The 12,500-nt window shown below is 50.0% G+C and overlaps 1 protein-coding gene across 4 annotated transcripts in view; it reads left to right on the forward strand.

Annotated features, from left to right (window-relative positions):
* Nucleotides 1-12,500, forward strand: part of LOC119596111 (protein spitz-like) — an 81,216-nt gene that overhangs the window by 51,590 nt on the left and 17,126 nt on the right. The window lies entirely within an intron of this gene.

A 12,500-nucleotide genomic window follows, 5' to 3' on the forward strand; every position in this document is an offset into this window, starting at 1 on the left:
AAATTGTGGCTGGATGTTCGTTGTCTTGTTGGCGAGTACTCTAACCCCCCCCCCCCTGTTTGTTATTGCCTTATAATCTGTACCTCCCTTAGTTTCTTTGTATGTATGTCTTTTTTCGTTTTGATATCTTCTTCAGCCCTTTCTTTATTATTTTCTTTGGCCATTCATTTCTTGTTCCCTTCCTATTATTCTTTCATTCATTCATTCATTCATTCATTCATTTATTGTGACCTTGAGCCGACAGTACTGTCTCGTGAAGGTGACAAGTTGATTAAGTCTACCTTGCGTGATGGCATTTGGGGCTTAATACACACGGAATGGCTGCCGTGAGTGGTATTTAATCCTTTCTCCTCTTTCCATAGTGTTTTTCCCTCTCTCTCCTTTTTGTAGAGTATTTCGTTTTGTGTTTTGTTTTGTTTTTTTCGTTTCCCTACTTTTGATATGTTTTCAAATTGTTACCTTTTGTTCGTCTGCTTTTTATTTTCTTTTTGCCTTCTATCCCTCTCGTCTTTCATTCCTTCATTTATCATCATCTGCGTTTCTTCTTCCTTTCAATGTTCTCCTTTTGCTCTCCTTGTATTCCTTTCTCTTCGATCCTTCTCATTTTTCTCTCCTCCCTTTCGCTCCCTCCCCATTTACCCCTCCTCCCTCATTCACATATCCCCATCCCTTCTCCTCCCCCTCCCATTCCTCATTTTCCCCTCATCATTTACCCCTCCCCTTCGCCCCCCCCCCTCACCCCCTTTTTCTCGGGAGTTCACGCTCTTGGAATTTGGGGCGAAGGTAAACCCGTATGGTAAACCACGAGAGTTTATTTAGAGGCGTCGCGACGGCACTGCGGCGAGAATGGGGGAGGTGTGGCGAAGAGGGGGGAGAGAGAGGGGAAAGAAAGGAAGGAGAAAGAGGGAAGCGGGATGGAAAGTAAGAAGGGAAGGAATGGGGAGAAGGAGAGAAGGGAGGAGGGGAGAGAGGGATGGAGACTGTATCTTATTGTGGTCGCGTTGCTGTAAGGAGTGATCGTGCATATAACAATGCACATCACTTGCTAGCAGGATGTTTCTCTATCTCCCCCCTCCGCCTCTCCTTCCTCCTCCTCCTCCTCCTCCTCCTCCTCCTCCTCCTCCTCCTCCTCCTCCTCCTCCTCCTCCTCCTCCTCCTCCTCCTCCTCCTCCTCCTCCTCCTCCTCCTCCTCCTCCTCCTCCCCTCCCTTCCTCCCTACCGTTGCTCCTTCTCTCTCCCCCACCCTTCCTCCTTCCCTCCCTCCCCCACCCTTCCTCCTTGCCTCTCTCTCCCACCCTTCCTCCTCCTCTTCGTCTTCCTCCTCCTCCTCTTCGTCTTCCTCCTCCTTCTCCCCCTCATCTTCCTCCTCCTCCTCCTCCTCCTCCTCCTCCTCCTCCTCCTCCCCCCCCCATCCCTCCTATTACTCCAGTCCATTCCTTATCCTAATCTTATCATTATCCTTATCTCTCTCTCCCACTCCTCCCATTCCTTTATTTCCCTCCTCCTTCTCCTCCTCCTCTTCCTCTTCCTCTTCCTCTTCCTCTTCCCCCCGTCCTCATCCTTAAGACAGTAACTTCCCCTTTATCTTAGCACGCGGGGAAGGGGGGGGGGTAGAAGTGAATTACGAAGGAGGGTTACTTCCTCTTGTCTGCTTTGCATAGGCGCTGTTTCTCTCTCTCTCTCTCTCTCTCTCTCTCTCTCTCTCTCTCTCTCTCTCTCTCTCTCTCTCTCTCTCTCTCTCTCTCTCTCTCTCTCTCTCTCTCTCTCTCCCCCCCCCCCTCTCTCTACTCTCTCTACTCCTACCCCTCTCCCTCTCCCTCTCCCTCCCCCTACCTCTCTCCCTATCCCTCCCCCTCCCCCTCCCCCTCCCTCTCCCTCTATTCCTATATCCATTCATTCATTCCCTTTCTTCTTATTCCCCCTTCTTTGTGGGACTGACAACTAGAGAGAGCGAACGAGTAGAGGGGGGGGGGGCGAGACTTTAGCATTCGTGATAAGGGAAAAGAAACTTTCCCCTCAGGTCCTCACTTCAGCCCTCTCTTCCCCTCTTCGCCCCCTCACCTTTTTTTTCTTCTCCCCTTTCCCCTTTGTTGGGTCCATTAACGTTTGTGAGGAGACACATTATTCTTATGCTCCTCCGTTTTGTCTTCCGCTTCCTTATCTTACTCTTATTCCTATGCCTACTCGCATTCCTCGCCTTCTATCCTCATCCTCCTCTTCCAACTCCTTCTCCCTCCTCCTCTTCCAACTCCTTCTCCCTCCTCCTCTTCCTCCACCTCCCCTTCTTCTCGATGTTGTCATCGTCATCGTCATCGTCATCATCATCATCATCATCATCATCATCATCATCATCATCATCATCATCATCATCATCATCATCATCATCATCATCATCATCATCATCATCATCATCATCATCCCGCGAGTTCGAGTGTATGACGCAACCTCGGCCACGACAGCCAGGTGTAATAACAGGTGAGCGAGGTCACGCCGCCTGTTTTGTCACCTCTCGTGTTGTGTGGCGCTAGGGTATTGGGGGGTTTTGCCTTGCCATTTTGACTCTCTCTCTCTCTCTCTCTCTCTCTCTCTCTCTCTCTCTCTCTCTCTCTCTCTCTCTCTCTCTCTCTCTCTCTCTCTCTCTCTCTCTCTCTCTCCTTTTAGCACATATCCCCTCTTCCATTTTCCCTTTCTTCCCCTCTTTACTTTTCTCCTAAGTCTCCTCTCCCACCCTACCTTTCCCTTCCCCCTAGAAAAAAAAACTTTAGGTGACGTCATGTAACTGTAATGGGCGACCTCGGATCCCCATTTCGCCGGCGCTTACACAAGGGTCTCGGAGGAAGGGCGGGGCGGCGGGGCGGGGCGGGAGGCCCTTCTTCGAGATAGCCTCTTGACACTCCCCGGCTCTCTCGCTCTCTCTCTCGCTCCCCCCCTACTTTCCTTGCTCCTCTCCCTCGATCTCCCTTTCCTAGCTTTTTATTATACTTTCTCTCCCCCCTCTCTCTCTCTCTCTCTCTCTCTCTCTCTCTCTCTCTCCCTCCCTCCCTCCCTCCCTCCCTCCCTCCCTCCCTCCCTCCCTCCCTGCCTCTCTCCCTCCCTCCCTCTCCCTCTTCCCTCTCCCTCTCCCCCTCCCCCTTTTTGGCGTCACCACGTTGGATAGCAGAGCGAGACGACCTTAATTCATTTCTTCTTCGCTCGGTAAACTTGAAAAAAGAAAAGAAAATAGAAACAAAACTGAGATCCGCGTGGCCTTCGTCTTCTTCATCATCATCATCATCTTCCACTTTTGTCTCAGTCTTCCCTCTTCGTTTTTGTGCATACTCCTTGTCTTTACTTCTTTTTTTTTGTATGATTTTCCTCCAGCCTGTCTTCATCCCCGGGAATTCGCAGCTGGATAACCAAGATGTGACTTTGGCTAATGTAGCAATATTTATTCATTTCTTCGAACTACATGTTTTATGATTTTTTTCCTTTTCCTTTTTCTTTTTCCTTTACCCGTCCGGTCCGTTTTTCTCTCATGCTCTACCTTCCTCTACCCTCCGCCTCCCCCTCCTCTCCCTCGGCACAGTTAAAGATGCATTATAACCTTGCGATATTAATTGCCAGACGTTGAGGCACTAAACGCAACTCCCCCCCCCTCTCCTCTACTTAGCAGTTCTCCTCTCTTCCCCTCATTGTCTCCCCTCCCCTCTCCCCTCCTCTCTCCCCTCCCCTCTCCCCTCTCGCGATCCTCCCTTCTCTATCTCCTCCAGACTCTCAAGCGCGTCTTGAGAGTGGTAGAATAACACAGGGAGGGTGGTGGGGTGCGTGAGGGTCACTTTACCTCTCTTCTCCTCCCTTTATATTTCCCCCCTCCTCTCTCCCCCTTACCTTTCCCCTTCTTCCCTCCCTTTACCTTACCCCCTTACCTTTCCCCCTCTCCCTTCCCCTTACCTTTCCCCCTCTCCCTTCGCCTTACCTTTCCCCCTCTCCCTTCGCCTTACCTTTCCCCCTCTCCCTTCCCCTTACCTTTCCCCCTCTCCCCATCACCCTCTCCCCTGACCCTCCCCTCCTCCCCTCTGCCCTCGGCCTTGTTCCTCTTGTGTGATTGTGATGAACAATGTATGTGCGAAGGGGGGAGGGGGTGCTAGTAAGTTGTTTACTAGCGTTTGTTCTCCGCGAAAGCCCATTCTTCTTCTGGCCGAATTATTGAAAAGAAAGGTTTCAAGACCTGACTCTCTCTCTCTCTCTCTCTCTCTCTCTCTCTCTCTCTCTCTCTCTCTCTCTCTCTCCTCTCTCTCTCTCTCTCTCTCTCTCTCTCTCTCTCTCTCTCTCTCTCTCTCTCTCTCTCTCTCTCTACCGCTACCTCTACCTCTACCTCTCTAATTGTTACGCACAACCTGGTGCGTGCTTGTGCGTGAGCAATCCGTGAGCACATGCAAAGACATGTTGCAACAATTGACCGGAAGTTGCAGCGACGGTAGTTTTCTCGTGCTCCGGTTTACGCGTTGGGACTTTCTGTAGTGTGTGAATGCCTTCCTTAATTTTATTTATTTATTTTCCAAATTATTATCATTATCATTATTGCCCCTTTTGTTGATTTTCATTTCGCAGTTTGTATTACTTCGCCGCCGCCTCTTTTTTCTTTTTCTCGTTCTTCTTCTTCATCGTCGTCTCTCTTTCTCTTTCCATTTTTTTCTTTCTTTCCCCTCTCTCCCCTTTCTGTCTTCCCTTCTCCCTCCCTCCTAACCACATTCCCTGCCTCCCTTTTCCCCCTCTTCTTATCTCTCTCACTTCCTCCATCCTCTCTTTGCCTCCCCTCCATCCCCTCCCCTCCCCTCCCCAGACATCAGCTGTACAGGAAAAAGGAAATTAATTGAGGAAAAAAAACGGCATGGTTACTCAGTGTTAAATACGTAATTGGCGCGCCCTTTGTTCCGTCTGGGCAGATATGGGCGCGGGCGGGACGTGGGCGGCAGGAAGCGTGTCCGTGGGCGGGGGGAATGGGCGGAGGTGAAAGAATGGGCGGAGTGAGTGAGTGAGTAAGCAAGTGCGTGGATGGGCGAGGAGGAGAGCAGAGACAGGCAGATAACAGAGCCGAATAAGGTGAGGTGAGTAAATGAGGGAGATAAAAAAATAAAAGAGAGAGGGAGAGGGAGAAGAAAGATAAAAAGAAGAAAAAAGAGAGAGAGCGAAAGAGAAAAGCGAGAGAGAGGAAAGACGGGAGAAGAGGAAGAGGCGGGGGCGTTCGGGATGGTATGTGTAGGATCCGTCAAGGTCTCGTCTCGACTCATTCACACCGTTTTATTCAGAAACTTCCTAGCTCTCCTCTTTACTTTACTCTCCTTTTCTCTTCTCCTTCCCTCCAATCCTCTCCTCTCCTATTCTCCCCTCTCCTCTTCTCTTCTCTCCATCCTTCTCTCTCCTTATCTCGTCTTCTCTTATCTACTCTCCCTTCTCCTCCCCCTTTCTCCTCTTCTCTTCCGCTTCTTTCCTTTCCCCTCTTCCCTTTTCCTTTCCCCGGCTGTAGACCCACACAGAAAATAATGACGATAATTTAAACTGGTAATTATCTCTACTCTCTTGTGATTGATTTTAAATGTCAGTTAAAGACCGGCGATTGATAGATGGACGCTCGTAAAAATATATGGGTCTGTAGGCAGTTTTTTTTACCTTTTAATTAATTTGTATATTGTTTTTTCATAGAATATATATTTTTTTTCTCTCTATCTTTCTTTCTTTCTTTCTTCCTTTCTTTCTTTCTTTTTTTTTGCAACGGGGAGACAAGGGGACGGAAGGCAAACGTAAGGGCACTGAAATAGATTTTGCAGTCGGAACGATAGCAGTATATAAGTAGATAGATAGATTGGTAGGTAGATAGATAGATAGACGGAGACAGACAACGAGAGAATGTGGAAGAATTGGGGAAGAGGGGGAGGGAGAGAAGGGGGGGGGAGAGCGGAACTACGGTCGTAAGCTTACCACACCGCAGCTACACCCCCTCCCCTCTCCTCCCCTCCCCTCCCCAGTTGCCACCTGCCCCATCATATGTCTCATTCTCTCTCTCTCTCTCTCTCTCTCTCTCTCTCTCTCTCTCTCTCTCTCTCTCTCTCTCTCTCTCTCTCTCTCTCTCTCTCTCTCTCTCTCTCTCTCTCCCTCCCTCCCTCCCTCCCTCCCTCCCTCCCTCCCTCCCTCCCTTCCTCCCCCTCCTCCCTCACTCTTTCCATATTTCTCTTAGCTGCTTTTCATATCTCTTTCCCTTTCTCCACTCTTACTTTCGCACTTACTTATCTCTCAACTCTCCTCTCTCTTTCCTTTCCCTCCCCTTCCCCTCCCTTACCTTCACTTCATTCTCTTTCTTCCATTCAACTTTTCTCTTTCAATCGGTTTCTTTCCCGCTTTCGCTTCTGTCTTGCAACATTTCCCTATACTGCCTATCTCGTTGTTGCAGTTGCAATTGCATTCTGATATCCGTGAAGCTCGAGTGACCTTGCTCTCGTATTGCATAATATTTGAGGCCTTTGATTTATGGGATTTCGATTCGACTTTATTAATTCATTGATGTGATTTTGCATGTTTTTCTTCTCCTTCTCACGTCAAGATGCTTGCGTGCGCGTTTGTTTGTTTGTTAGGCAGATTGCGTGAGCGCGCGTGTAAGTGCGTGCGGGTTCGTTCGCGTTTATCGTAGCGTCACGCCTTTCTCTTTTCTTTTTCTTTTTTCTTTTTCTCTTTCTTTTTCTTTTTTTTTCTCAGATTTTTTTGTCACGTCACGTACTCGTTGTTACGTTCTGTTCTGCCCTACGCGTCGGGAGTTGTTCGCAAGGGTAACGTAACGGTCTGGCCGGGTCCCGTGGGCTTCGCCGTAACCTCTCCTTTAACACCTCGACTGCAGCAGCCTTCGCTTGCTCCGTCGCCTACACAGGGAGGGGATGGGTTGGAGGGTTGGTGTGGAGAGGGTGGGGGGGCGCTCGCACGCTCTCACCGTGTCTGGTGGATTTTCGTTATTCTTTTCTGATTTTCATTTTATTGTTTTTCTTTTTCGTCAATTTTTTTTCTATCATCTGCACTTCCTTTATTCGAAGTTCTTCCTCCTCCAACTTTGCACCAACTCATCGTGTTTCTTTTCCCTTCATCTCCTCCTCCCTGTCCTCCACCTACTCCCTTTCCTCCATCTTCATCCCTCCATCCCATCCCCTCTTCCTCCTTCACCACAATCACCTCCATCACCATCTAATTCTCCTCCACCTCCTCCTCCTCCTCCTCCATCAGTATCACCTCCTCCCTCTTCGCCCATTCATGCCTGCGCCAGGTGCCCTTCCCCCTTTCCTGCCGGGCAAGTCCTGTTTCCTACCAACCCAGTCATTCCAGCATCCGGAGCATCCTGTCCCTGGCCTGTACCCCCCCTCCCCCTCCCTCTCGTTACCCCTTTTTTCAATCCCTTTCGGAGAGGGATGGACAGGCTGGCGCAGACACACACACGAGGCGAGGATGGTGTCATTTTTTGCTTTTTTTCCTGTGTGTAGGGGAGGGTTAGGGGTTTTACATGTGTGTGTATGTATGTATGTATGTACACAGCGATGGAACCTTTGAAATGTATAAATCCTCTTTATTTTTTTATTTTTTTTTTAGACATGTCTTTAGTGTTCTCTTCCCTTTATTCTTCCCTCAGGCCAGTGCTATCCTCCTGCTCCTCCTCCTCCTCCTCCTCCATCATTCTCGCCTTCCCTTCCCCCGCCTCTATCCCCTCCACCCCCTCCCCCGTCCTTACCCCCTCCCCCCACACCAGAGCCCCGTCACCTCGCCCCCTTCATAACCCTGTAAACCAGTTGCTCTCGCGTTTCCGGTTGGAGACCTTTAACTTCCTCCAACCTGGACTTCCTCCCGGGTTTTGCCTCCTCCTGCTCCCCTTCCTCCTCCTCCCCTTCCTCCTCCTCCCCCCTCCCCCCTCTCCCTGGTCCTCCTATTTTTACTCATCTTACTCATCTTCCTTCTCTTCCTACTCTTGCTCGTCTTACTCCAACAATCCCTCACCATCATCTACCTCTCCCTCCCTCCCTCGCTCCCCGCCTACCTGCCTCTCCCCCCCCATCTTCTCTCTCTGTTGCTCTTAATTTCCTCTCGCCTTTTCTGTCGCCTTTTTTACAGCCCTCCCGCTCCTTTTTTCGTCACCCGCACCTCTTCATACATGCTCAAACTTGCGTCAGGGATCTCCCCAGTTTTTCATTTCCTTTCGCCCCCCCCCTTCTGTCTTGTCTACCTCTCTCCCTATCTTCCTGCCTGTGCCCCCGTGTCTGCCCCTCCTTCTCTTCCTCACTTCTTCATTGCGTCCCTCCTCCTCTCCATCTCTTCCATTTCTCCCTACGTTCCTATATCCCACGTAAAACCACCACCTCGTTCCTTTTCCCCTCCCTTTTCCCTCCTTCCCATTTTCCCTCCTTCCCATTTTCCTTCCATCCCATTTTCCCTCCATCCCATTTTCCCTCCTTCCCATTTTCCCTCCTTCCCATTTTCCCTCCTTCCCTTGATCCCTCCCTTCTCCCTGCATCCCTCCCTGCATACCTCCCCCCCCCCCTTCTTACTACCTCCGGCCACCTGGCGCCTCTCGTCCGCGAAACATCATGCTTTTCCTGTTACCGCTGGCTACCTCACGCGCGTCTTGTCCTCGCTCCTTGTGCCTCATTTCCTCTCTCTCTCTCTCTCTCTCTCTCTCTCTCTCTCTCTCTCTCTCTCTCTCTCTCTCTCCTCCCTCCCTCCCTCCCTCCCTCCTCCTCCTCTTTCCTCTCTCTCTCTCTCTCTCCTCTCTCCTCACTCTCTCTCTCTCTCTCTCTCTCTCTCTCTCTCTCTCTCCTCTCTCTCTCTCTCTCTCCTCTCTCTCTCTCTCTCTCTCTCTCTCTCTCTCTCTCTCTCTCTTATATTCTTTTGTTTTCTTTTTGGGTATTTTTTTCGTAGTTTCTTTTTCCCCTTTCCTTTCGCCTTTTTCTGTCCTGTCTGACCCTCTCCTTCCGTCTTTTTTCCCTCCCGGTTTCCCACTATCTCTTACTTTTATTCCTTCTCCCCTTGTCCTCATTGATCGAAGGAGGATAGGATGGATGGAAAAAAGAGAAATAAGAAGAGATGAGAGAGAGAGAGAGAGAGAGAGAAGAGAAGAGAAGAGAAGAGGGGGTTAGGGGAAGAGGAAAGAGAGATTTAGAGGGACGTGCGAAGGGGACATGTAATGAGAGACGTCCACCGGGGGGGGTGGATGGGGAAGGGGAAGGGGAAGGGGGGGATGTTTGGACGTCGTTTCGTGGCGTCGTTCGGTGTACTCTACCACCGGTCGGCTGGAGGCGGGGCAGGGGGGAGGGGGGGACGCGTCGTCGGGAAATCGTCATCGCCATAAATCTGAGTTAAGGATGGAAGGAAAGGGATCACGCCCGTCGAAGAACACCTCGGGCGAATGGGCGTGGTTGAGGAGGAATCACGCCCACGACAATGACTGTGACGGTGACGAGGGCGGCGACTTCACCACAGGGACCGACGACGGCGATGACGAAGGCGGTGTTGCCTTGGGGGTCAGGAAGCTTGCGTTGTGCTTACGGGAGGGGGAGGGGAGGGGGCAGGGGAAGGGGAGGGTCAGTTATGAGGGACTAACGATTGTTTTATTAGATTCGGATGTCCTGCTGGATTTGACCCCCCCCCCCCCCCGCCCATCCCCCTCCCATTACCAGTAACGGTGGAAGTTCACGATTCTTGTTTATCATTATTGGTATTATTTTTATTTCTGTATTTTATTACTTTTAGCACTATCATCATCATTATTAAAATAAAAGAAAGGACAGACAGAAGAAAATGACGAAAGGGGAAAGAAAAAGGAAGCAAGAGAAGAAGTAGTAGACGAAGAAAAAAGAAGAACGGCCGCGGCCACGATCGGCGGCGTCGGGTCGTCACAACAACATTTGTCGGCGGCGTCGTAAAGAAAAAAAAAAGACGGAGTTATTGCGGGATAAGAAGAAAGGGAAAAAGGACAGAAACAACAAGAGCAAAAAGAAGCGAATCGATGGGGGGGAAAGGCAAAAAAAAAGAGGAATTAGAGAAAAAAGAAGAGTGAGAATGTGTTTGACTTGCGAGTATTTTGTTAGGGGTTCGTCGCGCGCCCATACATCCTGAGTTCGGGCTCTGTATGTCGAAGCTTTTTTTCTTTCTTTCTTTTTATTTCGCCCGGGGAGATTTGCAGATGGTTTGTCTGTCTGTCTGTCTCATTCTCTATCTTGTCTGTCAGTTTATATCTACTTGTTTTATCTGTGTATATCTATTCATCTATCTATATGTCTTTGCCATGTCTATTTATTTATCTGTCTATAATTCAGGTAGAGGAAGGGTATAGGGATTTGGTTATGAGAAAGGATGTTTGTATGCATGTGTGTGTGTGTATGTATGTGTGTATGTATGTATGTATGTATGTATGTATGTATGTGCGCCACACCAACGCGTAGTCCTCGAGATAAAAAGAGGTTAAAAATGGGTCAGCGAGAGGTAGGGAGACGCACAAGACAGACGAGGAATGTCGGCGTCTCTTTACCTAGCGAGTGTCGGCAGGCAATTGTCACGTCGTAAAAGTTTATCAGCCGCGAGTATTAGTTCTTTTTTCCCCTCTCCTTCATCTTCTTGGCGGAGGCGCGGAGGAGGAGAAGGGGGAGCAGAGGGGGGGAGGGTAGGGGGAACGGGGAACGGGAAGAGGCCTTGAGTTCGTCATGTAGGCCTACAGGTGCGCTCGTGGGAGGTGTGCTGCATGGGGCACCCGGGCTTCGGTGCCATACGCCTTTGAATTACATTTCCCCTCCAACGCTTGCCTTCCCTCCTGTTTCCCTCTTCCTCTGGATTTACACACACACACACACACACACACACACACACACACACACACACACACACACACACACACACACACACACACACTCTCTCTCTCTCTCTCTCTCTCTCTCTCTCTCTCTCTCTCTCTCTCTCTCTCTCTCTCTCTCTCTCTCTCTCTCTCTCTCTCTCACTTCCTTGCACCTACGTCTACCTACCTAGCTATCTACCCTTACATATACACTATACATGCACATACATACTTTTATATATACGATATATGTATAAACCTATATCCGGGACGTGTTTGAAGCGCGTTTTCGGAATTCCAACGGCAAATGGCTTGGCAGCGCGCCTGGCTGTAGGCTGTGGGCACCGCACCTCAGGTCAGGGATGTCGATGACTCACAAAATCCCTAGGTGTGAGGCCGTAGGAGGCGAGGGGCAGGGGGGAAGGGGGGGCAGGGAGGAGGGCGTGCCATAAGTAGGGTCATCAGAACCCGTGTCAAGAGACTGACTGGGTGCCTGATCATGCACGGGGACGTTGACTTTTTTTGAGCGCGGTTTCCTGGCCTTCTGCGTGCCAGTCGCCCCCGGCCATGCGCCCTTCGTCTTTCGTGCGAGGAGTGTGGGGGTAAGGAGTGGGGGTGGATGCGGAAGGTAAACAAGCAGACTGTGGGAGTGGTGGAGGGAGGGAGTAGTTGAGGGAGGGAGGCGTCCAGAAGCGTGGCGTCATCGCCAATCCCTTCCTCCCCCTTCTCTCTCTCCCATCCCCTTCCCCCTCCCCTGTCCCTCTCCCCCTGTCACTCTCCTTCCCCTCCCCTTCCCCCCATTACTCCCCCTTCCTCTTCCCCTTCCCGTCCTTCTCTTCCTCCCCCTGTCACTCCTCCTTCCCCTTCCCCTTCCCTCCCCCGTCCCACTACCCCCCCCCCCCCCCCCCGTGCCTGCGCCGGGGACACCTGGCGACCTTACAAGGATGGCGGAAGGGAGCGCGAGGCAGGAAGGAGGATGTTGATCCTACGGGGCGAAGATTGGAGAAGGAATTTGTTTGTTTGTTTACTTCTTTGCTTGCTCGTCTGAAACAGAGAGAGAGAGAGAGAGAGAGAGAGGAGAGAGAGAGAGAGAGAGAGAGAGAGAGAGGGGATGAGAGGATGAGAGAAGGGAAGGAGGCGAGGCGAAGAACGAATGAAGAGACTAAAATAATAATAATAAGACATTTATCTATTTTAAAAAAAGAAGAGAATATTGAGCACAATACATTTTTGAAATGTTGAATAGGCATCTCATTGAGTCCCGAAGCCCTAGTGGAGACGTTCCATGCGGAGACATCGGATAGTCTCTCGGCCTTTCGGACGCGTCGCCTCGCTTGTTTGTTTGTTCTTGTTTGTCCATCTTCTTGTTATTTGCTTGTTTGTTCTTGTTTGTCCATCTTGTTGATTTGTTTGTTTGTTTAGTTGTTGTTGTTTTAGTGGTGATTGGAGTCGGTGGTGAAGGGTTGATGGCGGAAGAGGCGCTGGTCGAGATGTTGGAGATTTATGTTGCATCTTTTTGATGGTGAATTTTGTTTGTTTGTATTTTTTTAGAACCCAGAAATATTTGGGTAATAATTTTTTTTTTTTTTTTTTTTTTTTTTTTTTTTTTTTTTTTTTTTCATCCTTATTTCCCCCCTGTAGAAACGGCTGACATGGAGTTATGCCA

The sequence above is a fragment of the Penaeus monodon genome, chromosome 37, assembly GCF_015228065.2.
Source record: "Penaeus monodon isolate SGIC_2016 chromosome 37, NSTDA_Pmon_1, whole genome shotgun sequence".
NCBI classification, from domain to species: Eukaryota; Metazoa; Arthropoda; class Malacostraca; order Decapoda; family Penaeidae; genus Penaeus; species Penaeus monodon.